We start from the raw sequence: 13281 nt of genomic DNA, 5'->3' as shown, positions 1-13281 counted from the left end.
TCCCCTGGAGGAGGGAGTGGCAATCTTCTTCAGTAATCTTGCCTGGAGAATCCCTTGGACAGAGGAACCTGGCAAGCTACAGTCCATGGGGTTGCAAAGAGTCAGAAATGACTGAGCAACACTTTCACTTTCACTTCTAAATAATCTCTGTGCTATGGTTTGAATGTTTGTGTCCCGCTAAGAGTCATGTGTTGAAAACCTAAGGTCCCAGGTGTAGTTAGGAGGTGAAGCCTTTGGGAGGTGATTAGGTGGTGATTAGGTGGTGACTGATTAACGGGGCCCTTATACATAGGATTGGTGCCCTTATAAAAGGACCTCCGAGAATGGCATTGTAGCACGTATACTGTCATGTAAGAATCGAATCGCCAGTCTATGTCTGAATCAGGATACAACATGCTTGGGGCTGGAGCACAGTGATGACCCAGAGAGATGTTATGGAGAGGGAGGTGGGAGGGGAGTTCATGTTTGGGAACGCATGTACACCCGTGGTGGATTCATGTCAATGTATGGCAAAACCAATATAGTATTGTAAAGTAAAATAAAGTAAAAATAAAAATTAAAAAAAAAAAGGAACTCCAAGAGCTTCTTAGCCCCTTCAGCTATGTGCGAATGCAGCACTAAGCTGACAGTGTGCAGCCTGGAAGGAAGGGGAACTTCATCAGGACCAACTCTGCTGGCCACATGATCTCAGACTTCTAGCCTCCAGAATTGAGGAATAAATTTCTGTTGTTTACAAGACACCTAGTCTGGGGCAGTTTGTTGCAGCTGCCCAAATAGACTAAGACACCCTGGGTTAAAGAAGAAATTTAAAAGCAAATTACAAAATAATATGTAAGCTGTATGAAAATGAAAACATAATGTGTAAAATTAATGAGATGTGGCTAAATACAAGCCAAGAGAAAAATACACAGCATTGGATACTTTTATAATATAAAAAAAGAAAGATTTTAAACTAATGAAGCTACAGAAGTTAAACCCAGAGTAAATAAAAAAGATCTTCCTGACCCAGGAATTGAACTGGTGTCTCCTGCATTGCAGGTGGGAGTCTTTACCAGCTGAGCTACCAGGGACGTGTGTGTGTGTGAAAGTCACTCAGTCGAGTCCAACTCTGTGACTCCATGGACTGTATAGTCCATGGAATTCTCTAGGCCAGACTGCTGGAGTGGGTAGCCTTTCCCTTCTCAAGGGGATCTTCCCAACCCAGGGATTGAACCCAAGTCTCCCACATTGCCCGTGAATTTTTTATCAGCTGAGCCACAAGGGAAAACCTACCAGGGAAGCCCCAAATAAAAGGAAGGTAATCATAAAGATAAGAGCAGAAACCAATAAATTTAAAAAAAAGATATATTTTTTAAAAGTCAACAAGATAAAAATCTATGAATCTTTGACCCAGTGGTTCTTAACAAAAGGTGATTCCACCCATCCCAGGGGACATTTGTCCATGTCTAGAGACAGTTTTGATTGACACAAATGGAGAGGATGTAATGCTACAGGTATGTAATGAGTAAAGGTTAAATGATGCTGCTAATATCCTCTATTCATAGGACAATCCCCACAATGAAGAATTATTTAGCCCAAAATGTTAACTGTCCCACGTTTGAGAAATTCTGTTCTCATAGTTCTCTGTTGGTGTAGTTCAAGCAAAATGCGTGAGAGAGAAATTGAGAGGGAGAAGGAGAAGACGACCAATGTCAAGAATGAAAGAGAAGGATTTCTCTGGTAATTTAGTGGTAAGGAATCCACCTGCCAATTCAGGAGACTTCCCTGGTGCAGGAAGACGTCTCTGGTCCATTTAACCCCACGTCCTGCAGAGCAACCAAGCCTGTGTGCCACAACTATTGAGGCCTGAGCGTCCGAGAGCCTGTGCCTCCCGATGAGAGGCCTCTGCAGTGACAGACCTGTGCTCTGAACCTGGAGAGCAGCCCCCACCCGCCGCTAGAAGATAAAAGCCCACGCTGCAGCAAAGACCCGGCACAGCCAAAAATGAATACATGCATAAATAAATAGACCTGTCATGAAGAAAACCCTGTAGTCATCAAAAGGAAAATAAGTAAAAATTATTAACAACTTTAACTCTGATCAATTTGACAACTTAGATGAAATTGGACAAATTCCTTGAAAGAAGTATCAAGCTACTAAGACTCATTTAAGAGAAGCAGATATACATGACTAGTTCTCAATGATTAAAATAATTAAATTTATAGCTTAAAAACTTTCCATAAAGAAAACTCCATGCCCACATTGCTAAACTGATGAATCTTATCAAATATTTAAGGAGCAAATAATGCTAGATCTATGTAAATTCTTTGAGAAATAAAAAAGGAAGAAACATTTTACAGTGTATCATTGCTGTCATACTAAAACCAGATAGATACATCAGAAGAAAATTGATATCCTTCATGAATATAGACTCAAACTTCTTAAGAAGACTTAGCGACTAAATCTATACATAATACACATTATAGCTTCCCAGTTGGCGCTAGTGGTAAAGAATTTGCTTGCCTGTGTAAGTGACTGGGTTGGGAAGATTCATGAAGAAGGAAATGGCAAACCATTCCATACTCTTGCCTGAGAAATTCCATGGACAGAGGAGTCTGGTGGGCTACAGTCCATGAGGTTGCAAAGAGTTGTACATGACTGAGTCTGATTGAACACTGAGAAAATACATATTATGTATTAATAGATAGATGTGTGCTTCACTCGTGTCTGACTCTTTGCAACCCTATGTACTGTGTAGCCCTGGGTTGGGAAGATCCTCTGGGGAAGGGAATGGCAACCCACTCCAGTATTCTTGTCTGGAGAATCCCATGGACAGAGCAGAGGTTGCAAAGAGTTGGACACAACTGAGTGACTAAGCACACAGCACATATATATGGACTATCCTAGGAATACAATGTCGGTTTAACTTTTGTAAATGTATAAACCACATAAATGACTATAAAAGAGAAAACCACATGATCATTTCAATAGATGTAGAAAAGTATTTCGTAAAATTCAATACCCATTTATGATTAGAAAATTTTTCAGCCAACTAGGTATAAAGAAAGCATTCTCAATCTGATAAGTGGGCACCTGTAAAAAAAGAAAGCAAAAAAAAAAAAAAAAACTTGCAGCCAATATCATGCTTAAGAATGAAAGACTGAATTGCTTTTCCAGTAAGATCAATAGAAAAGCAAGAATGTCCACCCTCATCATTTCTAAACAACTTTGTTTTGGAGGTCTTCAGTTCATTTCAGTTCAGTTGCTCAGTCATGTCCAACTCTTTGTGACCCCATGGACTGCAGCACGCCAGGCTTCCCTGTCCATCACCAACTCCCGGAGCTTGATAAAACTCATGTTCATTGAGTTGGTGATGCCATCCAACCATCTCATCCTCTGTCGTCCCCTTCTCCTGCCTTCAATCTTTACCAGCATCAGGGTCTGTCCAGTAAGTTGGTTCTTCCAACAGGTGGCCAAACTATTGGAGTTTGAGCTTCAGCACCAGTCCTTCCAATGAATATTCAGGACTGATTTCCTTTAGGATGGACTCATTGGATCTTGCAGTTCAAGGGACTCTCAAGAGTCTTCTCCAACACCACAGTTCAAAAGCATCAATTCTTTGGTGCTCAGCTTTCTTTATAGTCCAACTCTCACATCTGTACATGACTACTGGAAAAACCATAGCTTTGACTAGATGGACCTTTTTCAGGCAAAGCAATGTCTCTGCTTTTCATTATGCTGTCTGGGTTGGTCATAGCTTTTCTTCCACTGAGCAAGCGTCTTTTAATTTCATGGCCGCAGTAACCACTTGCAGTAACTTTGGAGCCCCCCAAAATAAAGTCTGTCACTATTTCCATTGTTTTCCCATCTATTTGCCATGAAGTGATGGAACAAGATGTCATGATCTTAGTTTTCTGAGTGTTGAGTTTTAAGTTAACTTTTTCACTCTCCTCTTTCACTTTCATCAAGAGGCTCATTAGTTCTTCTTCACTTTCTGCCATAAGGGTGGTGTCATCTGCATATCTGAGGTTATTGAAATTACTCCTGGCAATCATGATTCCAGCTTGTGCTTCAACCAGGCTGGCATTTTGCATGATGTACTCTGCATTTAAGTTAAATAAGCAGGGTGACAATATATACAAGCCTTAATGTACTCCTTTCCTGATTTGGAACCAGTCTGTTGTTCCATGTCCAGTTCTAACTGTTGCTTCTTGACCTGCATTCAGATTTCTCAGGAGGCAGGTGAGGTGGTCTAGTATTCCTATCTCTTGAAGAATTTCCTGCAGTTTGTTGTGATCCACACAGTCAAAGGCTTTGGCATAGTCAATAAAGCAGAAGTATATGTTTTTCATCAGAAAAGGTGGTTTAGTGTAGTGACTGAGTATTTAGACTCTGCAGTTGGCTTTGTGTGGCTTTGCATGGCGGAGGTAGCCCCTGAAGACTAGCTGTGTCATCTTGGTTACTGTTGCTCAACCACTTTGTTGCAGTTTCATTATCCCTAAAGTGGAAATAGCAATAGTTCCTACTTTATCAGGTTGAAATAAATGAGAGCTAACATGTGTAAAGCATTTAGAATAGTGTCCCTGACACAAGATGCCCACCAGTAAACTACCTATGTGCATTGTTCTTCATAAATGTGGCTCCTTTCATGTTTTCACTTTTCTGAAATAAGAGAGCAGAGAATTAGATGAGGTTACATTATTTAGCATATGAGGGAGAGGGTGCAGTGGTCCTCTGGTTGGGCGGGGGTGAGCTGAATGTGAGTGGGGCTTTGTAGGAACTGGTCTTCACAGCGTGACATTGCGGCTGTTTTGTGCTATCTGCCACTTCCAAGCCAATGCTCACTGTGGCCATCCGCCTTGAAAGTTGAGTTTATATCACCTCTCCACTGAGTTGCTTTTAAAATCTCCTTGGCCACTACTTGGAAAGGACAGTATAAGGGTTAGACGGTTGTAGGACATACTTCCCAGACTCTGTGGGCCCTCCTCCCCGGAGTGACAGACACTTGGCACAGAGAGAAGAAACAATAGACGCAGGCTCGCACACATGGCCAGGTCCTGGGCACCTGCACCTTGCTGAAGGAGATCAGCCCATTCTTTAAGCTACAGATATTTGTAAGTTGCATCATATAGTGTCCAGTGGGTTAGAAGGATGAAGTTACCAGTCAGTGTTGATGCTACCCTTGATTTGCTGTTTAAGGGGTTTACAGACTTTTAAAAATCCTTTGGACATGTGCACGGTTGATAAGTAAGCTTTGGTAAAGCCCTCAGAATGTAGAGAATCACAGGTTTTCTCCTATGGAGATCAGCCCAGAAGACATCTTTTGGATTCAAAGGACTGGGAACAATCCTAAGAATCTCCTTCCTTGAATGCAAATCTCTTGCTGTTAATTAGTGGTTTATTTTCCTACACAGGGTGGCAGGGACCCCCCAGCTGGCTTCCACGTGGGATTCTGTCCCTGTCCTAGCCCTGAGGAGCAGGCAAACAAAATCCAGGGCCACTTCTGTTAGCAATGAATCTGGGAGCTGAAGGATGGTGGATGCTCTTCCCGACCTTCCAATAATTGTTCTGAATCCTACTGAGGCCCTCCTTCCACCCACTTCCCACCCCCACCATAACAAAAGGCAAAAAAAAAAAAAAGGTGAAGAGAAGGAGAATGATTTATCTTATCAAGAAAATGTATGCATCTCCATTAAAATTAAAAAAAATAAAAAAAAATAAAAATTAAAAAAAAATTTATTTATTTTATTTTTTGGCCGCTCTGGGTCTTTGTTGCTACATATGTACTTTCTCTTTTTTTTTTATTCCACTTAAAAAAAAATTATTTATTTTAATTGGAGGCTAATTAGTTTACAATATTGTAGTGGTTTTTGCCACACATTGACATGCATCAGCCATGGGTGTACATATGTTCCCCATCCTGAACCCCCCTCCCACCTCCCTCCCCATCCCATCCCTCAGGGTCATCCCAGTGCAGCAGCCCTGAGCACCCTGACTCATGCATCAAACTTGGACTGACGATCTGTTTCACATATGGTAATATACATGTTTCAATGCTATTCTCTCAAATCATCTCACCCTTGCCTTCTCCCACAGAGTCCAAAAGACTGTTTTATACATCTATGTCTCTACTGCTGTCTCACATATAGGGTTATCATTACCATCTTTCTAAATTCCATATATATGCGTTAGTATACTGTATTGGTGTTTTTCTTTCTGGCTTACTTTACTCTGTATAATAGGCTCTAGTTTCATCCACCTCATTAGAACGGATTCAAATGTATTCTTTTTAATGGCTGAGTAATACTCCATTGTGTATATGTACCACAGCTTTCTTATCCATTCATCTGCTGATGGACATCTAGGTTGTTTCCATGTCCTGGCTATTATAAACAGTGCTGCGATGAACATTGGGGTACACGTGTCTCTTTCAATTCTGGTTTCCTTGTTGTGTATGCCCAGGAGTGGGATTGCTAGGTCGTATGGAAGTTCTATTTCCAGTTTTTTAAGGAATCTCCACACTGTTCTTCATAGTGGCTGTACTAGTTTGCATTCCCACCAACAGTGTAAGAGGGTTCCCTTTTCTCCACACCCTCTCCAGCATTTATTGTTTGTAGATTTTTGGATCGCAGTCATTCTGACTGGCGTGAGATGGTACCTCATTGTGGTTTTGATTTGCATTTCTCTAATAATGAGTGATGTTGAGCATCTTTCCATGTGTATATTTTTGAAATTGATTCTTTGTCAGTTGCTTTGTTTGCTATTATTTTCTCCCATTCTGTCTTTTCACCTTGCTTATAGTTTCCTTTGTTGTGCAGAAGCTTTTAAGTTTAATTAGGTCCTATTTGTTAATTTTTGCTTTTATTTCCATTACTCTGGGAGGTGGGTCATAGAGGATCCTGCTGTGATTTATGTTGGGGAGTATTTTGCCTATGTTTTCCTATAGGAGTTTTATAGTTTCTGGTCTTACATTTAGATCTTTAATCCATTTTGAGTTTATTTTTGTGTATGGTGTTAGAAAGTGTTCTAGTTTCATTCTTTTACAGGTGGTTGACCAGTTTCCCAGCACCACTTGTCAAAGAGATTGTCTTTAATCGATTGTATACTCTTGCCTCTTTTGTCAGAGATAAGGTGTCCATAGGTGCGCGGATTTATCTCTGGGCTTTCTATTTTGTTCCATTGATCTATATTTCTGTCTTTGTGCCAGTACCATACTGTCTTGATGACTGTAGCTTTGGGGGCTCAGTAGTTATGGCACATGCATTTATTTGCCCTGTGGCATGTGGGATCTTTCCAGATCAGCAATCAAATTGGTGTCCCCTGCATTGCAAAGCAGATTTGCAACCACTGGATCACCAAGGAGGGCTCTCCATCTCTATTTTAAACATAGTACAAGCATTGTGAGAGAGGACACTCACTTTTTGTCAGATGGTGGATCAGACTCTATCACAGTGTGACTTTTTCTTATCATTTATTCCTGGGTTCCTGAATCCAAGTGAGTAATGAATAAAGAAATCCCTTTTAGGGACATAACTAGACCAATTAATTCTTCCTTTGTTTATTACTTCCCCCAAACAATCCAAGTTTACATTTTTCCTGAAGCCAGAGCCAGACCTGTTTATAGGCCTTTTCTCACCACCCACCCGCCCCTTGTGGCCACCGGGTGCAGCACAACAGACCAGGGCTGAGTGATTAAGAGGGCAGTGCCAGTCAGATCAGTGGGCTGGTATCAATGAAGAACCAAGGAAGATGGACCTGTCTAGAGCTGCCGCTCCCCAAGGCCTCTGTGGGTCCTATCCCTGAAGGTGAGAATGTTTTGTGGCCTTGATGTGAAAAAGTGAAAGTGAATGTGTTAGTCGCTCTGTCGTGTCTGACTCGTTGTGACCCCATGGACTGCAGCCCTCCAGGCTCCTCTGTCTGAGGAATTCTCCAGGTAAGAGTACTGGAGTGAGTGGGCTGCCATTCCCTTCTCCAGGGGGTCTTGCCTACTGGAGTGGGCTGCCATTCCCTTCTCCAGGGGCTCTTGCCTACCCAGGGATCAAACCTGGGCCTCTTGCATGGCAGGCAGATTCCTCACCAAGTGCTGAACTTTAGAGGGGGCATAGGACTGCCAGGCGCCTGGGCCCCCTCTCGTCAGACCCATGACAACGCTGTTAGGGCAAGACTCAGAGTATGTCTTGGCGCTGTCCCTGGGCTCTGATCGCTGTCTCAGGGAGCGAGGAGGGCCTCGCAGTCAAGATGTCCTTGGGAATGTGCATGGAAGTGGAAAGAATGGGAGGAGAAAATGAACAGGAGCCTTTTGTTTGGATGCCTGGATGATGGGACCAGGAAACAAAGGACAACCCAGACCAACCCTGTGGGATGGAAAGAGGAAAGAATGGGCAGGAGCAGGAAGCAGAACTGGAAAGATACTGGGGGATTCTGACACCTAATTCTACTATGGGTGGGAAATCGTTTTATTCCACATCACCAAGCAATTCTCAGGACAACCAGCTGGATACTGGCTCAGGACACCCTACAATTTAACTCAGTTCTGACACTGTCTACCCAGAGCAATGTCAGGTCCCATAGGTGAAGAGTCCAGTTCTGTGAGACCTTCCCCTATGGCAGACAGAGGTCACAAGTCCAAGCCCTCACCTGTGCAGCTATCGATCAGTGGTTCCGATGATCTGCTGCCGGCCCCCACGCCCCTACCCACCCCTCCGCCCCACCATTCGACTAATTTGCTGCAGTGGCTCACGGATCTTAGAGAAACATTTCACTTACTAGATTACTGGTTTATTATGAAAGGATATAACTCAGACAGACAGTAGGGATGTACAGGACAAGGTGTGGGGAACGGGTGAGGCGCCTCACGAGTCCACTCCCAGCAAGCTGCTCACCCCAGGTTCATCAGCCTGGGAGCTCTCAGAATCTTGCTCTTTGGGGTTGTATGGAGGCTTCATTACATAGGCATGATCGATTAAATCATGGGCCATTGAAATTGATTCAACCTTCAGCCCCTCTCCCCTACAGGGAGGTGAGTGGGTGGGTGAGAGTGGGATGGCAGGACTGAAATTTCCAACCCGGTAATCACTGTTGGCTCTGCTAGCAGGCAGCCGTGGGGTCCAAAAGTCACCTCATTAAAATAACAAAAATCCCTTATTGCTCTATTTGTTTAGGAAATTTCAAGAGTTTTCTGTGCCAGAAATGGGGATGAAAGCCAAATATATTTCTTATTATAAATCATGATATTACACCCAATACACACCACTCCCACCCACACCAGAGTCCCAATCCCTGGGCTCATCCTGGCCACTGATGGTACTGGGAGACCCTCTGTCTGAGACAGTGAGACTCATCCTCACTTCCTTGGTATATAAAGTAGTACTTTTATAACTCATTTGTTAATCTTTTCCTGGGATAATACACCAAAAATAAGATACAGAAATACATTCCAAGCAGATAAACTGAATAAAGAATGGCTAACTTCTTACCCTCATGTTTGTTAAGCTTTGAAAGAGGACTTGTGGGCAAAGATCCTATTCTGCATGTTCAATCTGGGGCCAATACATCAAATGCCTTATAACATTTTAACTGTGCAACACAAGTCTACTGTTAAGAGTATTTTTTTTTAATGGTGAGAGATTAAAAATAAATGACAATGACAATGCCTTCATTTAGGAGTGGAATTCTTTCCAGTGAAGTCAGAGAAAGGTCCAATCTCAATCATGATCATCAAATCTTATTTATTATCAGATAGTGCTATGTTCTTAAGAAAGATGCAACCCAGACCCAGACAGAAAGCAAGCAAAGAAACAAAACTCCTCAAACCCCAGAACTGACCCCGTGGTGGCAAATGCCTGAAGTATTTGTGGCTTTTCAGGAGCCTCTGATAACCTGAGGCTACAGACAGGGAACCCTGACCCTAGACTGTTAACAACTCCAGACAGGAACAATTTCATATTTGTTATTGTACCTCAGTCCTAGGCATCTAAAAGATGCTACTACAATTTGTGGGGCTGGATTGATGGGTATTTTTGCTCTTTTAACAGAGAAGCATAGATATAAAGAACCAGGGACTTAGAGAGAGGAAAACTACAGCTGAAAAGTTGGAAAGGTAAGGCAAACACACAACTACCCAAACCACTGGGAAGTGACTCCCCATTTCAGGAAGCTTATAAAAGTGTGGTGAACAAAGTCAGACCCATTAGCCAGCTAGAATTTAGGAGAGCATCTGAGGACAAGATCTTGATATGGTCATTGGGGTGGTGGTACAAGATAAAGTGTGACCAAGGAGAAGCCAGACAAAAAGCAGTTAAAAAAAAAAAAAGGATACAGATGGCAGAGCATTGGTATTCCCAGCCCCCCAGGCTGGAGTAAAGCTGGAGCTGGGAGGCAAGGAAACTACCACACAAGGCTGTCCCCCACAGGTCACTCAGTTCTCTGAGGTTGTCTCAAGGCAGCTTGTGAGTTTCCAAAACTTCCTTAGACCCACTTGTAGAGCTACATACATATGAAGCAGCTTTTTTGGTCTCAATTGTTTCTACTTTATGCTGGGTATATTGCACTGAAAAAATAAAACAGAGTGGATAAAAATAGTTGTAAAAATAATCAATGGCTGATATTAAAATGTTGCTTAACCTTATTTGCAAAGTCTGATGGAAATGTTTTCAATGTTTTCCAGTAAGTCCAATACTATAAAGAGCAATATCGCATAGGAATCTGGAATGTTAGGTCCATGAATCAAGGTAAATTGGAAGTGATCAAACAGGAGATGACAAGAGTGAACATCAACATTTTAGGAATCAGTGAAATAAAATGGACCGGAATGTGCGAATTTAACTCAGATGACCATTATATCTACTACTGTGGGCAAGAATCCCTTAGAAGAAATGGAGTAGCCATCATAGTCAACAAAAGAGTCTGAAATTCAGTTCTTGGACATAATCTCAAAAACGACAGAATGACCTCTGTTCGTTACCAGGCAAACCATTCAATATCATAGTAATCCAAGTTTATGCCCCAATCGGTAATGCTGAAGAAGCTGAACGGTTCTATGAAGATCTTCTAGAACTAATATCCAAAAAAGATGTCCTTTTCATTATAGAGGACTGGAATGCAAAAGTAGGGAGTCAAGAGATACCTGGAGTAACAGGCAAATTTGGCCTTGGAGTACAAAATGAAGCAGGGAAAAGGCTAACAGAGTTTTGCCAAGAGAATGCACTGGTTGTAGCAAACACCCTATTCCTATAACACAAGAGAAGACTCTACATGTGGATGTCATCAGATGGTCAACACCAAAATCAGATTATATTCTTTGCAGCCAAAAATGGAGAAGCTCTATACAGTCAGCAAAAACAAGACCTGGAGCTGACTGTGGCTCAGATCATCAACTCCTTATTGTAAAATTCAGACTTAAATTGAAGAAAGTACAGAAAACCACTCAATCATTCAGGTATGACCTAAATAAAATCCCTAACCATTATACAGTGGAAGTGACAAATAGATTCAAGGGATTAGATCTGATAGACAGACTGCCTGAAGAAATATGGACGGAGGTTCGTGACATTGTACAGGAGGCAGTGAGCAAGACCATCCCTAAGAAAAAGAAATGCAAGGAGGCAAAAATGCTTGTCTGAGGAGGCCTTACAAATAGATGAGAAAAGAAAAGTGAAATGCAAAGGAAAAAGGGAAAGATATGCCCATTTTTATGCAGAGTTCCAAAGAATAGCATGCAGAGATAAGAAAGCCTTCTGTAGTGATCAGTGCAAAGAAATAGAGGAAAACAATAGAATGGGAAAGACTACAGAGCTCTCCCAGAAAATTAGTGATACCAAGGGAACATTTCATGCAAGGATGGGCACGATAAAGGAGAGAAATGGTATAGACCTAACAGAAGTAGAAGAGATTAAGAAGAGGTGGCAAGAATACACAGATGAACGATAGAAAAAAGATCTTCATGACCCAGATAACCACGATGGTGTGATCACTCACCTAAAGCCAGATATTCCAGAATGCAAAGTCAAATGAGCCTTAAGAGGTATCACTATGAACAAAGCTAGTGGAGAGGATGGAATTCCATCTATTTCAAATCCTAAAAGATGATGCTCTGAAAGTGTTGCACTCAATATGTCAGCAAATTTGGAAACTCAGCAGTGGCAACAGGACTGGAAAAAGTCAGTTTTCATTCCAATTCCAAAAAAGAAAATGCCAAAAATGTTCAAAATACCACACAATTGCACTCATCTCATAAGCTAGCAAATTAATACTGAAAATTCTCCAAGCAAGGCTTCAAATGTACATGAACCATAAATTTCCAGATGTTCAAGCTGGATTTGTAAAAGCTAGAGGAACCAGACATCAAATTGCCAACATCCATTGGATAAACAAAAAACCAAGAAATTTCCAGAAAAACATCTATTTCTGCTTTATTGACTATGCCAAAGCCTTTGACTGTGTGGATCACAATAAACTGTGGAAAATTCTGAAAGAGATGGGAATACCGGACCACCTAACCTGCCTCCTGAGAATTCTGTATGCAGGTCGAGAAACAACAGTTAGAACTGGACATGGAGCAACAGACTGGTTCCAAATAGGGAAAGGAGTACATCAAGGCTGTATATTGTCACCTGCTTATTTAACTTACATGCAGACTATATCATGTGAGATGCCAGGCTGGATAAAGCACAAGCTGGAATCAAGATTGCTGGGAGAAATATCAATCACCTCAGATATGCAGATGACACCACCCTTATGGCAGAAAGTGAAGAAGAACTAGAGTCTCTTGATGAAAATGAAAGAGGAGAGTGAACAAATTGGCATAAAACTCAACATTCAGAAAACTAAGATCATGGCATCCAGTCCCATCACTTCATGGCAATTAGACGGGGAAGCAATGGAAACAGTACCAGACTTTATTTTGGGGGGCTCCAAAAAAATTGCAGATGGTGACTACAGCCATGAAATTAAAAGACGCTTGCCCCTTGGAAGAAAAGCTATGACCAACCTAGTTCAGTACAGCCGCGCATTGGGTCCGACTTCAACCTAGTTCAGTTTAGTTCAGTTCAGTCGCTCAGTTGTGTCTGACTCTTTGTGACCCCATGAATCGAGGCACACCAGGCCTCCCTGTCCATCACCATCTCCCGGAGTTCACTCAGACTCATGTCCATTGAGTCCGTGATGCCATCCAGCCATCTCATCCTGGTCGTCCCCTTCTCCTCCTGCCCCCAATCCCTCCCAGCATCAGAGTCTTTTCCAATGAGTCAATTCTTCGCATGAAATGTACAAAGTACTGGAGCTTCAGCTTCAGCATCATTACTT

This window comes from Ovis canadensis, chromosome 17 (genome assembly GCF_042477335.2).
Source record: "Ovis canadensis isolate MfBH-ARS-UI-01 breed Bighorn chromosome 17, ARS-UI_OviCan_v2, whole genome shotgun sequence".
In the NCBI taxonomy this organism is placed as follows: domain Eukaryota; kingdom Metazoa; phylum Chordata; class Mammalia; order Artiodactyla; family Bovidae; genus Ovis; species Ovis canadensis.
This window is presented reverse-complemented; position numbering follows the sequence as displayed.